At 45.2% G+C, this 15,293-nt stretch overlaps 1 pseudogene; it reads right to left on the bottom strand.

The window, feature by feature from the left end:
• The window catches only part of LOC134934237 (zinc finger protein 260-like), a 102,017-nt pseudogene that overhangs the window by 73,851 nt on the left and 12,873 nt on the right, over positions 1-15,293 (bottom strand).

The raw sequence follows: 15,293 nt of genomic DNA, 5'->3' as shown, positions 1-15,293 counted from the left end.
TCGAGTACTGCATTGTTACTTGGTAAGTAACATTTCAGCTGTTGACGAATAGTTCAAGCTAGTTGTCTTGACGTGCCTTTTATGTGTGAGCTGGTATGAATCTCACCACTGTGTTAAGTCCTTCTCTCTAAGTATGTCATCTCCTCGGGCAAAATTTCTAGACTGAGTCTGGTAGGAGGGGCATAGAGGGAGGAGCCAGCACACACTCTCAAACTCTTGAAGTGCCAATAGCTCCTGGTGGACCAGTCTATACTTCATGGTACTAATGTGGACCCCAGCATCCTCTGCGGACTACGAGAAAAGGATTTACCGGTAGGTACCAAAATCCTAATATTTCTAATAATCAGAAACAGACACATTTATCCAGATCAGTTTTTATTCAGCAAGTCTTATGGGGACAGCTGCTTGTTACATAAAAGGTTATTACAGATAATATTATAACATGGTTCATCAGTATACAGGCAGGAGTTATCCAAGTTAGATGACTATGTACTATGTCATAATATTGTGCATATTTTACTAGTTTAAAAAAATGTTTATCATGAAGGATCTTTATCATTATCCTGGTACACGATGTGTTCTCCTTGGTACTTATTTAACAGGCAGGAAAAGCAAGGATGTGCTGTAACCCATAGCAACCAGATATCCCCTATCAGCTATCTAGTGTTAGCAAAGCTAACAAATGCTACAATGATTAGTTACTATGGGATACAGGTGACCAGCGTCTTCATTGCAACATTTTACACAATATTACATAGTATTCAAAATAGAGGGAGGGAAGCAATAGAAAGGTATGTCGGAAGAAGGAGGTGTAATGCTGGGTACACACTAAACAACGTGTGTACCTGGCAACCTCACTAGTGACGTGACATTGAAATGTACATTTCACACTTACTGATGTCGGCAGCAATGGAGCGGAGAGGGGAGGAGGAGGTACATTCTGTGTTCAGCACATAGCATCGCTAGTGACATCCCCAGACTGAGCTTCATGTACAGTGCACAGGGGATGTCACTAGTGACCCATGGAAGCACGCATCGTTAATGACCTGGTGGGTACACACTGTATTATTAGCGATTTGCTGATTGGTCAATTTCGGCAAAATCATTTGAAATGTCGTCTACTGTGTACCCAGCATAAGACAGAGCAGAGGAGACATGTAGAATGATGCAGGTCAGCATGCAGGTGTCCTGTAGAAATACCCAGTACTCATAGCTCTGCCAGTCATAGAGGGAATCCCAGTACTGAGAGGAGCTGCTGGAACTCTCTACTAGTCCCAGCACCTCAGGGACGTGCGGTGAGGTAAATGGCTCAGGAGGCACTGGCTAGCTCCAGAGCCAGACTTACACACAGTATATGAGCCAAAAGCTTCATGTGTGCATTATACATAGGTGCTGCAGTATATACATGTGGGCATTATACACAGGTGCAGCAGTATATACATGTAAGCATTATACACAGGCACTACAGTATATACATCTAGGCATTATACACAGGTACTACAGTATATACTGCTGGTATTTTGGCGAGATTTGATTAGATATTTACTGAAAAGGTAGGCAAGGGCGGTACTCCCTCACCTGCCATAGACTTTCTACTCCAGAGTTTTGACAATAAAAAAAAAAAAAAAAAGAATATAAAGAAGATATTTCTAATATATTCTTTGTATTTTTCATATAATTTATATAGTCATAACTCTGGTGCAGATCCCAATTTCACTTTACTAGAAGTTAGGAGGGTTACTAACAGAGAGACTGAGCCAAGGGGTAACTACCTCTAAAGCTGGGTGCACACTGGGACGATGGGCATTCATTACGACATCGGAACAATTTGCAGTCAGTCCAGATTGCTCATACACACTGCAGCGATGTTAATGAAGAACAGAACAACTGTGTTATGTCCTTCATTAGCATAAACAAGGACACTAGCGATATCACTAGGAACTGTGGGAGCGCACGTATTGGGAATACACACTGCCCGATATGCTCCATTCTGAGTGATTTGCTGTCTGATCTGGTGGATGAAAGCTGCATATCACTCAGTGTGTTCCCAGCTTACTGTAAGTCCACATGTCAGACCTCTCCTGTCTTTATCAAGAATTATTTATATAAAACAGTTGCCGCAATCGGAAAATAAACATTGGCATCCCTAATTGCATATTGTAGTGATACACGTTCCCTTATGAAACACTTGTTGCATTCAGGCCCTCAGTGACTCCGCATGTGATTAACAAGCGTTTTCTTCTTAATAAAACACTTGCTGCATTCAGAACATGTAAATGGTTTCTCTCCTATGTAACTCCTTTGACATCTAATGGATTATTCTTATGGGTAAAACACTTGCTACATTCAGAACAGGTAAATGGTTTTTACTCCTGTGTGACTCCTCTGATGTCTAACAAGATTTTTCTTTTCGAAATAACACTTGCTGCATTCAAAACATTTAAATGGTTTTTTTACTGTGTGAATCCTCAGATGTCTAACAAGCTCTGCCTTCTGTGAAAAACACTTGCTGCATTCTGAACATTTATATGGTTTCTCTCCTGTGTGAATCCACTGATGTCTAACAAGATTATTCTTATGGGAAAAACACTTGCTACATTCAGAACATATAAATGGTTTCTCTCCTGTGTGAATCCTCAGATGTCTAACAAGCTCTGCCTTCTGGGAAAAACACTTGCTGCATTCAGAACATTTAAATGGTTTCCCTCCTGTGTGAATCATCTGATGTCTAACAAGATTTTTCTTTTCGGAAAAACACTTGCTGCATTCAAAACATTTAAATGGTTTTTCTCCTGTGTGAATCCTCTGATGTCTAACAAGCTCTGCATTCTCAGAAAAATACTTGCTGCATTCAGAACATTTAAATGGTTTCCCTCCTGTGTGAATCATCTGATGTCTAACAAGATTTTTCTTTTCGTAAAAACACTTGCTGCATTCAGAACATTTAAATGGTTTCTCTCCTGTGTGACTTCTCTCATGTAAAACACGATGTACCTTCTGGGAAAAACACTTGCTGCATAAAGAACATTTAAATGGTTTTTCGCCTGTGTGACTCCTCTGATGTCTAAGTAGCTCTGACTTTTTAAAAAAACACTTCCTACATTCAGAACATTCACATGATTTCACGCCTATGTGAATCTTCTGATGACTAACAAGAGATGCCTTCTGGGAAAAACACTTGCTGCATTCAGGACATGTAAATGGTTTCTCTCCTGTGAGACTCATCATGAATTAGATGAGAAAAAAAAATTAGTAGTTTAATCTTTTTCTATCCAGATAATGAGAATAGCTTTTGTGAATCCCCCAGAGGTGTAAGAAGAAATGGCGTCTGTAGTTGGCTTGAGCAGAGAACAATGTCCCTTTCCTCAATGTCTTCTATTACTGTTAGTGGGAATCCTTCGCAGCTGTCCTGAAAGAAAGTTATGTAAGAGCATAAAGGTTACTAGGGTAACTACATTAATGGTAGAAATATTATATTGTCTAAGGAACATGATGTATATTTCTATACAATAACAAATAGCGCCAAGTCACTGATCATTGTTTTTATATTTATGTTGTCAAATTGCTTTATCCCCATTTCCAGTCAGATGTGCAGCACAGAGACCTCTACCCTCCGGCAGCAGGCACCAATACTTACTATAATACACACATGGGTTATAAAGGTTTCTTTGATAATTGTATAATCCTCATCCTCTGACCTCAGAATGTGCAGATCATACATTACTCACCCCCTGCACTGACCATAGATGGGTAACACATGCTACCAATCCTGTCACACCTACTGTCAGCTGATGCACCAGGATGTCACCATTCTCTGCACACACCATGGGAATGGGGGTAATGTGACCATGTCACAGTCTCTCAGCTCAGTGTGATGTGTGCAGAGGAATCAGGATTCATTGTCACCTGAGACACCATCTTTTCAAAGGATAAATAGGAAATGTCTATACAAGAGATTTCGGTAGGTTTAGTGCTAGGGAATAGGGAAGATCAGGAAAGTTAAATAAAGTTACTGAATACTAATGTAGCACTCCGGTCCGAAGGTGTGTTATCTTCTTAACCTGCAGCGGACGCTCTTCGGGTAATTCTTCCTTTTTAGCACACCATCAGAGAGGCGAGTGTACATTCCCCTTTCTCCGGCAGGGTCCACAGGTTATCCACAGGATAACTTTGGGATATGATAGCGTGACAGCGGATTGGCACCAAACGATCACTAGCTTCCTGACCTCCCCGGATGCACCAGGCTCATCCATATAATCCCACCCACCGACTCAGTCAAATCAGTTTTTTGTTTGGTGCGGCAGGAGCAGGACCACGGTCACAGGGCTGCTGTGTTTGGCAGCCCTAAGCTGTATTAGATTTCTTTTTTTAAAGTCTTACTATGTTTTCTGAGTGATTAGTGTTCCTTCTAGGCTGTTTCAGCAGGGTGCTGCACCCTGCCCATTTTTTGAAATGTGAAAAAGTGACCCTGCCCTTTTTCAGTGCACCCTGCAGGACCATAAATTGCCCCCTTGTATACAGAATGCAACAGTCAGAGTGCATGTTACAATGTTGTCGTCTACTCCTTGCCCACCTCTGAAATTGGAACACACTTTCTATCCTGAGCCACCTGGATGGCAGAGGAGGCACTGTAAATAACACAGCACTCTGTTAAAGAGGGAAAGAACAGGGTAAGCAGTGAGCATGTACTGCTTACAGTATTTCCCTAGCAGAACAGACTTTATTTTTTTCCTATATATTTTAACTTTTCTGTTTTATAAGACATATGGATTATAACTACTTCAGCAATGGAAAAGACATTTATAATTATCTACTTATGTATATGCTACAGCCAAACTTTCAAGAAGACCGGTCATACACAGTATGTTTCCAAGTACATATGTTAGGTTTCTTATATGTATGCATGGGCATATGATTTATTAAGAGCAAAATTTATGAACAAAAACTATAAACACATGCGCTATGCTTTGTGCGCAAAGCGTCACATCAAAAATGTGCCCTTCAAAATAAAAATGTGCCCTCTTCAGTGCTCAGCACCCTGCCCTAAAAAAATCCTAGAGTGAACACTAGTGATCTTTCCTAACAGCGTCTTACACGCATATTGGAAAGAGTCGCTCCAACAACTCTCCGCCAGGTCGCAACAACGCTTACCCACGGTACAAGTGCAATAGCGATGGGCATCTGTGTCGGATGTTACTAGCAGGTCCAGCAGACGTTACCAGGCTGTGGCCGGAGCACGTGGAGAAGGCAAGGCATTGGTTCCGCTTAGAAGGAGAATACGGACACAGCCGCACTGATTTGGGAGGAGACCATCAAACAGTAGATGGCGCACCACCACCACGGGTGCTCTAGCGCTAGGCTTTAGGGATCCTAAGGCGCCAGGATTAGTTAAGTTTAGTGCCTACTGCAGGCCTGGCCAACCTGTGGCTCTCCAGCTGTTGTAAAACTACAGGTCCCATCATGCCTTGCAACAATTTTGCTATTAGGAAATGCTAAAACTGTGGAAGGGCATGCTGGGATGCGTAGTTTCACAACATCTGGAGAGCCACAGGTTGTCCAGGCCTGGCCTACTGCATACGAGTTTTGTACTATACTGTGGTTTTCTCCGCAATTGCGTCTGAATACATAATAACTGTATAGAACAGAAAATAGTAAATGTACTTCTACATACTTGAAAATGTGTTCATAGTTGATAATCTGCACATATGACTAATATATAACATGTGACTGACTGCTAGTGTGATTGCTGACTTTATATATGTTTGTCAGAGTTTTCTTCTGAACCTCAATGCTGGTGCTTGGGTTGGGTTCATATTGATATCACTTTTATGCATATAAAGTGTTTCCAGTCACAGATACTGTGGAAAAATGGATTGTTTATCATGTCTAAGAGCGGCAAAGGTGACGAGGTTAAATTAACACCAATACTCAAAACAGGTTTATCCTGTAAGGTGGGGTTGATAACGCAATCCTTGGCAAATGATGGGTTATGTGCAAATAGTTTTGTGTTCCAGCAGATTATAAGGCAGATCCCTGTTCAACAAGTATATCCACCTTGGGCCATGTTTGCACAAACCCTGTTTAGTATAGCTGACAGGTTGGTCCCTGCAGCTTCAAACTCAGGAATAGGGTACACTATTAACCCATACATGCAGCTCCCTTCTTATGGTATGTCCCTTGCAGCTTTTACAAAATCAACAAGCTGATAAACCAAGGGTTAATAGATCATCAAATCCACAGGCTACACAGGATGATACAAACAGATGATGACTCCATATACTTGACTTCACCATATGAGGAACAAATGGAGGGTTTCAGCTCAGAAGATATAGCTGAGTTCATTGGAGCAATGAAGGCTATTCTGTCTCTAGAGGATTCAGCTGAGCCAATAATTAAAACTAAAGCACCTGTGTTTAAACGTCCCAAAACAGTTAGGGTTGAGTTTCCAGGGTCAGAGGAACTGATGGAAATTATGGCAGAACCATGGGCTACGGCCAATAGGAAATATAGAATTCCAAAAAAAATGGGATTCTTGCTACCCTTTTCTAACTGGGGACTGTTTAAAAAGAGAAGTGCCTCCAAAAGGTAGATACGCACGTCATTCGACTGGTGCGAAAATCTATTTTACCGTTGCCATCTACATCATTAAAAGATGTCACAGACTGAAGAGTTGATGGGTTTTTTGAAAAACATTTTCTGTCAAGGGCAGTCACAAGGCCTGCTATGGCCTCAGCCTGGATGGCGAAAGCGGTAGTTGAATGGGCTGAAGAACTGGAGAATGGGCTCTTAGCACCTACTAGGGAGCAGGAGTCCCATATAGCCCATATGAAAAAAGCTGCGCTATTTGTAGAAAAATCAGCAATGGATATTGGTACGATTGCTTCTAAAGCATCAGCCTTAACGGTAGCTGCTCGCAGAGCAATTTGTCTTCGTACATGGAAAACCAATTCAGAATACAAAGAGGTTCTGGAAGCTTTGCCTTTTGTTGGGAACATTCTGTTTTGTAAGGAACTGATAAGATATTCTGGAGTCAGAAGCTGAATCCAAGAAGGTTAGGTTCCCTGCTAGTTATAATTCTAAGCCTAAGGGCTCGGGAATTCGGCCATTTCGATGGCAAGGTAAAACAAAAAAGGTAAAGATGTATCAAAGCAAACCAAATACATTAAGTCTGGTAAAGCAAAGAAGCAGTGGGCCACTAGAGGGCCAGCTTCCAAACCAGAACAGAAACCATCAGCCTGATGGTGCGGGTATCCACCTGGGGGACTCCAAGGTAGGAGGCAGTCTTCTTCAGTTTGCACACATATGGCAGCAGTCGACAACAGACGCCTGGGTGCAAGAAGTGGTATCTCTGGGTTATGTTTTCCCTTTCAAGAAGCTCCTCAAAGTTTTTTTTTCGCACCAGCCCATCTCATATAGAGGCGAAGGCCAGGGCCCTGCAAGAAGCAGTTCAGAAATTGCTTCAGTCCAGGATAATTATTCCAGTACCCCCGGCACAACGGGGGCAGGGTTTTTACTCCAACCTATTTTTGGTCCAGAAGCCAAATGGGTAATTTCGGCCCATCCTCAATCTCAAAATGTTAAACAAATACATTTGGGTCCCAAAGTTCCACATGGAGAAATTGCGTTCCATAATTTTGGCCATGGAACCAGGGGATTACATGGTAACATGGTATCTCTAGCTATACAGGATGCTTACCTGCATGTGCTAATGGCATTGTCCCATCAGTGTTACCTCAGGTTCCCTATCCTCCAGCAACATTTTCAATTCCAGGCATTACCCTTTGCGTTAGCCACAGCCTCCAGAGTATTTACCAAGATCATGGTGGTTATGGCAGCTTATCTCCACAAGCAGGGGATAAGGATTTTCCCATACCACGATGATCTTTTAATCCTGGCACAATCTCAGGAATTGCTCGAGCCATCTCCAACAGACAATAACTTGTCTACAGAAACACGGATGGCTCATAAATTGGGCAAAGTCGTCTCCGATTCCGTCACAACGGAGGATTCACTTAGGGGCTGTATTGGATTCAAGGCTGCAGAAGATATTTTTACCTGTGGGAAAAAAAATATCCAAGGTGCAGTTAATGACTCAGGAATTGTTGCTCAGTCAAACAAGATCAGTTCACACGGCAATGAGAGTGATGGGGTTGATGGTGTCAACATTCGACATGGAGGAATATGCACAATTCCACTCAAGACCTTTGTAACATCTGATTCTGACCAGATGGAATGGAGTACATCAGACAATAAAGAAAACAAAATGATGGTACTTCCAGTAAAAAGGTCATTACCCTGGGGGCTACAGACATCCCATCTAGACAAGGGAAGACCCTTTTGGATATCAGATTGGGAGATCCTGACAACGGATGCTGGTCTTCAGGGCTGGGGAGCAGTGTCCAGGAAAAGATGTTTCCAGGGACAATGGACCACAGAAAAAGTTGCCTGCCAATAAATCTGTTAGAACTTCGGGCCATATACATGGAACCGATTCAGATAAAGGATATTTTGCACGGAAAACCAGTCCAGATCCGTTCGGACAATGCAATGGCAGTAGCGTACCTCAACCATCAGGGAGGAACTCGCAGCCAAAGAGCAATGAAGGAGGTAAGTCACATACTAAAGTGGGCAGAACTCCATTCTTCCAGCATTGTCCGCAGTGTTCGTTCCAGGAGGAGTCCTACCTAAACAGGGAAGCGGATTTTCTCAGTCGACACACCATTCAAGCAACAGAATGGGCTCTACATCCGGAAGCATTTCAGACTCTAGTAGACAAGTGGGGGTTGCCAGAGATAGATCTCATGGCGTCCCATCTGAACAACAAAGTTCCGGCATAAGGGTCAAGAACAAAAGACCTTGGAGCGATCCTAGTGGACGCACTGTCAGTGAAATGGGAATTTCATCTGGCATATCTGTTTTCTCCATTCTTCCTGCTACCCAGGGTGGTGAGGAAAATAAAGCAAGCAAAAGGTGCTGTGAGTCTGATAGCTCCGACTTGGCCCAGAAGGCATTGCTACATAGATCTGCAGAGGATGTCAATGGTTGCTCCAATTCTGCTCCCTTAATGTCCAGATCTACTGATGCAGGGTCCTTGTTATCACAGGCATCTGGATCGGCTGTCTTTAACGGTGTGGCTGTTGAAACCTCTATCCTAAAGTCAAGAGGTTTTTCACAACAGGTAATTCAAACAATGCTTAGAGCAAGGAAGCCCTCATCTACTCGCATTTATCACCGAATATGGCAAGTCTATATTCATTGGTGCAGTGAAAGTAGTATGGACCCAAAATCTTTCAGAGTATCCAGAATCTTAGATTTCCTTCAGGCAGGAATGGATAAGGGTTTGAAGGTGGCTTCCTTGAGAGTTCAGCATTGACTGTATGGTTTCAAAAGAAAATTGCTACTTTACAGGATGTGCATACTGTTTTCCAGGGAACGTTGCGCATTCAACCACCTTTTGTTTCTCCTGCAGTACCTTGGGATTTAAGTCTGGTCCTCAAAGCCCTTCAAGGCGTACCGTTTTAACCACTTAAAAAAAGTGGATCTTAAATGGTTAACAGCTAAAGTACTCTTTCTACTGACTATAGCATCAGCTAGAAGAGTATCATGCAAGTCTCCTTTTCTGATTTTTTTATCCAGATAAAGCAGTTCTCAGAACCAAGTCTGGTTATCTTCCAAAGGTGGTGTCGAAGTTTTACCTTAACGAAGAAATTGTAGTCCCGGCTTTTCTTCAGGTATCAGGACTTTCTGCGGGAGAAGCGTAGCTGGACGTATTTCATGCATTAAGAATTTACATAGATCGTACCAGTGCCATCAGAAAGACAGATTCTCTCTTCATTCTCTACAGATTTCATAAGAGGGGATGGCCTGCTACTAAACAGACGCTGGCAAGATGGCTCCGAATGACGATTTCAGAAGCATATTCTCGAGCTGATCTCCCTATTACGGCTAATGTCTCTGCTCACTCTACACGTAAGGTAGGTTCTTCATGGGCAGCACAACATGGTGCTTCAGCAGAACAGATATGTAAGGCAGCCGCATGGTCTTCCATTAGACATTATGCCTTGGATACCTTTGCCTCTCATGACGTTGAATTCGGACGAAAGGTTCTCCTGTCTAATCAGGAGCGTCCCCACCACTAGAAATTGCTTTGGGAAGTCCCAATGTTATCCTGTGGATAACCTGTGGACCTTGCCGGAGAAATATACATTATGGTAAGAACTTACCATTGATAATTGTATTTCTCCCAGTGATCGCGCTGAGCCCCCCAAAAAGTGGGTCCCAGGGACCCCTCACTTTTAAAAATTGGGGTCCAATCGGTCCTTTTCTGGGTCCCATTGGGTTAAAGGTTCTTATTGATCTTAATCTTATTTGGACACCACAAAATAGAGTTGCAAGGGGGAAGGGGGGGGGGGTGACAATGCTGCTGGGTTGTGTAGCATGCAGGACACCCTGCACCAGAGCTGTAACTAGACATTTTGGTGTCCTTTGGCAGAAAGTGAAATGCTGCCCCACCTCCAAGACCCCAGACCACAGGCAGTGTGCGCCGCAGGCGCGGCGCAAAAAATTAGGGGCGTGGCTTCATGGGGAAGGGGCGCGGCCACACAATAGTGCCAATTCACATTACGCCACACAGTAGTGCCGCTTATACACACTGCGCCAGTTAGAGCACGTTATACACAATGCGCCAGGTAGAACACATCATACACAATGCGCCAGGTAGAGCACGTTACACACAGTGCGCCAGGTAGAGCACGTTACACACAGTGCGCCAGGTAGAGCACGTTACACACAGTGCGCCAGGTAGAGCACGTTACACACAGTGCGCCAGGTAGAGCACGTTACACACAGTGCGCCAGGTAGAGCACGTTACACACAGTGCGCCAGGTAGAGCACGTTACACACAGTGCGCCAGGTAGAGCACGTTACACACAGTGCGCCAGGTAGAGCACGTTACACACAGTGCGCCAGGTAGAGGATCACTTACACATTGCAGCCACCACCCCAGACCCCCACTTGATGTGCAGGCTAGAGATGGTGTAATATGGCTAGGGAGAGAGAGAGGGGGGACAGGATCCAACCTGCTGTTGCTAGTGGCTGCTATTACATGTCTCCCTGCAGCTCAGCCTCTTGGGCTCCATGAGCTGAACGTTCAGAGCAGCCCTCACCCCTGGCTTGTGCCTAGCCCTGTCCTATGCTGGGAGCTGGCTGCACACAGTAATACCTGTATGGGCACACAGTAATAACTGTATGGACACTGCAGCCCTCCCCCAGCACCTCCGAGCTCCGTTCACAGCACAGCCTAATAAATCAAGCAGAGGGCGGCTGCCGCTGATCTCCATAAATCCCGGGTGGTGAGGGAGTGTGTACAGTGAGAGCTTCGTGATGGATTATATGGAGAGGATCAAGGACGGACTTTGCTAGGGGATGTGAACACTAGCAGTGACGTGCGGTAGTGCACTGTAGCCGCCCTTTCCCTCCTTCACTGCCAGATCCTCCTGTGCGGTGTGCTCCTGGACATACTCCCCAACCCCATCCCCGCTGCGCTTACTGAAGCATGCAGGACATCAGAGGTGCGTGGCCCCCCTCCCCCATGTGATTCATATCTAAAACAGCGCATCAGCCGATCAGAACTGCAGCAGCGCCATGGCACTAGCTGCTGGGTTATGATGAATACACAGACGGTCACAGTCACTCACTGTCACGGCCAGCCAGAGCGCCCGGGAAGCAGGGAAGAGTCAAATACACTTTTTCTAAAGGGGTGTGTCCCTGCTGGGGACGCGCTCCACTCAGATTGGCTAGAGGTGTAATGATTGATGTCTCCCTTGACCAAGAGGCTCCTTCTCCACATATTTAGTTCTCTCTGCAGCCGGACAAGGTAGAAATCAATCATTACACCTCCAGCCAATCCCAGTGGAGCGCGTCCCCGGGGACCCGCCCATTTAGAAAAAGTGAGTCCCTGGACCTTAATATTGGGTAAAATACGCGCTATGCCGCGTTTTTGCGATCACTGTCTCCTATGTCCACAGATTTCCACAGGGATCCCACCCTGACGCACCAGACTGGAGAATCTTTATACTCACTAACCTCTTCCCTCTTACGTGGAAGGGTGTGCATGTGTGTTCTTCTCACCTGAATAGGGTTCTACATAACGCTCCCTTCCTAAATGCTGTGGAAACAACCGATTTGACCGAGTGGGTGGGCAGGATTATATGGACGAGCCCGTTGCATACTGGGAGGCCAGAAAGCTTGTGATCGGATTGGCACCAAACGCTGTCGCTCAATCATATTCCAATGTTATCCTGTGGAAACCTGGGCTTGCAGAAACTGGACCGTCAGATCCAGATGATGGAGGAGAACTTCTGGGGTATTGGCCAGCATCAGCAAAATCATCCAGGTAGGATCCTGATGGCGGAGTAGAGCAGTCATAACCGCCATGACCTTGGTGAAGATTCTTGGAGCCGTGGTCTGTCCAAACAGTAAGGCCCGGAATTGGTAATGGAGGTTGCCAACAGCAAATCGCAGGAATTTCTGATGGGACATGGCAATAGGGATAGGCAGGTAAGCATCCTGTATATCCAGGGATACCATATAGTCCCCTGGCTCCAAGGCCAGAACAATAAAGCGAAGGGTTTCCATACGAAACCTGGAGACCCTCACAAACTTGTTCAAAGATTTGAGGTTGAGAATGGGCCGGGAGGAACCATTCGGTTTGGGGATTGGGAACAGCATTGAATAGTACCCCCTGCCCCTCTGAGCCAGAGGCACTGGCACTACCACTCCTGTGTCCAGAAGGGATTGCACCACTAAACGAAGAGTTTTTGCCTTCACCTGATCTGAAGAGGTGTCCATCAGGCATCAGCGAGGAGGGGGACGTGTCTTGAAGGATATAGAGTATCCATGAGTGACACGTACACAAGCATCTGAAGTGGTCTTCAACCATACCTGGGTAAACTGTAGAAGTCGGCCTCCCACCCTGGGATTCCCCAGGGGGAGGCCCGCTCCATCATGCTTCAGGATTGTCTGATTTGGAAGCAGGCTGAAGAGCAGCCCAGGCACGTTGAGGTTTGTGCTTAGTAGTTTTGGAAGTGCAAGACTGTTTAGGGTACGCTTGACCCTTTGCTTTACCTGGAGGGTGAAAGGAGCAAAAGAAGTACTCTTAGCCTTCGGGGCTAGTACTAGTAGTACTAGGTAGACATGCCATCTTAGCAGACGCTAAGTCAGCAACAATCTTGTTGAGATCCTCACCAAGAAAGAGGTTTTCGGCGAGCCAAAATGGAAGTCGTAGAGGCCTTGGCCGCCAGCATCTGAAGCTGCCTCTTTAATGTAATGAGAGGCTGTGACAATATGAGACACATGGTCTAGCATTTTCAGGAAAATTGGATGGCAACTCAGCCTCCACCTCCTATGCCCACGCCTCAATAGCTTCTGTGGCCCAAGTAGCCGCAATGGTGGGCCTATGCACAGCTCCTGCAAGTGTGTAGACTGCCTTTAAGCAACCCTCCACATGCTTATCCTCGGCTCCTTGAGAGAGAGATGACGGTAGTGACAGGCAGAGCAGATGACACAACCAGCCAAGCGATTTGCAAATCCACCGGTGGTGGCATTTCCCAATTTTTACTCAACTCCTCCGCGAGGGGATAGTGAGCTGGCACCTTCATATGTGGGGTGAATTTCTTTCCTGAGTTCTCCCAGGATTCCGGACGTATGTCAACCAAGTGGTCAGAATGAGGCAAAACCAATTTAGTAAACTTCTGACGTTTGAATCTATCCGGTTTCTTAGAGGTAGCAGCAGGCTCTGGATCATCATCAGTTTGAAGAATGAGCCTGATAGCTTCTAAGAGGTGAAACAACCCCCCCCCCCCCCCCCCCCATGTCAGAAAAGTCAGGATCAATGTCTGTGGGGTCAGTATACACGCCATCTTCATCGGAAGAGGTATCCGTAACATGCGTGGATTGAGAGGAAGCCCGCTTAGAGGATTTCTTAATCTTAGGTGGATGAGGGTTAGGAATACATTTATCTAATGAGTGATTCAATTGCTGTAACGGAGTTGACAGGACATCTGTCCATGGCTGATTAACAGCAGGGACCATATACGGCTGAAAAGGCACGGGAGGTCCCATAGGGGGCATAAGTCTAGTTACCAGCATAGTCAGTAAATTAGAAAAGGCAGACCAAGGCCAATATTTACCAATAATCAGAGTTTGTCCGATTTGTGTTTTTTTTTCTAAGTCCTAACACGGGCATTCACTAAGCACAAATCTCGGCAGTGTTTGGGCTATTCGTAATGGTTTTAACAGCAAAGTTCAGAAATACGAATGAATAGACAATCGTTCAAACGCGGCTGTTATTTCATACAACACGGGTATTCACTATTCATTCGTATTTGGGTGTTAGTCTCTGAATGCTCAAGTGCGGGTGTATTTTTTTTGCGAATCGTTAAAAAAAAAAAAAAAAATAGACCTGCTTTTTCCAGGCGAGTTTAGATAATCATGCACGGATCAGTGAGATCTGTGCATGGTTATCTATGGGAAAGGGTCTGTTTAGTGTAAAAATTTGAAAAAAAAAAAAAATTGCATAAGCATAACCAGCCTCGGGCTCTTTGAGCCGGTCCTGGTTGTAAAAATACGGGGAAATAATTGACAGGGGTTCCCCCATATTTCAACAACCAGCACCGGGCTCTGCGCCTGGTGCAAAAAATACGGGGGACAAAACACGTAGGGGTCCCCCGTATTTTTACCACCAGCATCGGGCTCCACTAGTCAGCGAGATAATGCCACAGCCGGGGGACACTTTTATATTGGTCCCTGCGGCCCTGGCATTAAATCACCAACTAGTTAACCCTGGCCGGGGTACCTTGGAGGAGTGGGGACCCCTTAAATCAAGGGGTCCCCCCCTCCAGCCACCCAAGGGCCAGGGGTGAAGCCCGAGGCAGTCCCCCCCATCCAAGGGCGGCGGATGGGGGGCTGATAGCCATAGTGTAAAAAAGAATATTGTTATTTGTAGCAATACTACAAGTCCCAGCAAGCCTCCCCCACAAGCTGGTACTTTGTGAACCACAAGTACCAGCATGCGGGGAACAACGGGCCCGCTGGTACCTGTAGTTCTACTACAAAAAAAATACCCCTCCCCCCCAAAAAAAAAAAAAAAAACACAGTGACAGTACAACTTTATTACATACATGCACACCGACATACATACATACATACCTATGTTGACACGAGGCTCGGTCCCTTTCTCCACGTAGAATCCACGGGGTACCTGTAAATAAAATTATACTCAACACTCCAGTGTA

This window comes from Pseudophryne corroboree, chromosome 6 (assembly GCF_028390025.1).
Source record: "Pseudophryne corroboree isolate aPseCor3 chromosome 6, aPseCor3.hap2, whole genome shotgun sequence".
Taxonomy (NCBI): Eukaryota; Metazoa; Chordata; class Amphibia; order Anura; family Myobatrachidae; genus Pseudophryne; species Pseudophryne corroboree.
Note: the sequence above shows the minus strand (reverse complement) of the source record. Positions and strands in the feature narration are given on the sequence as shown.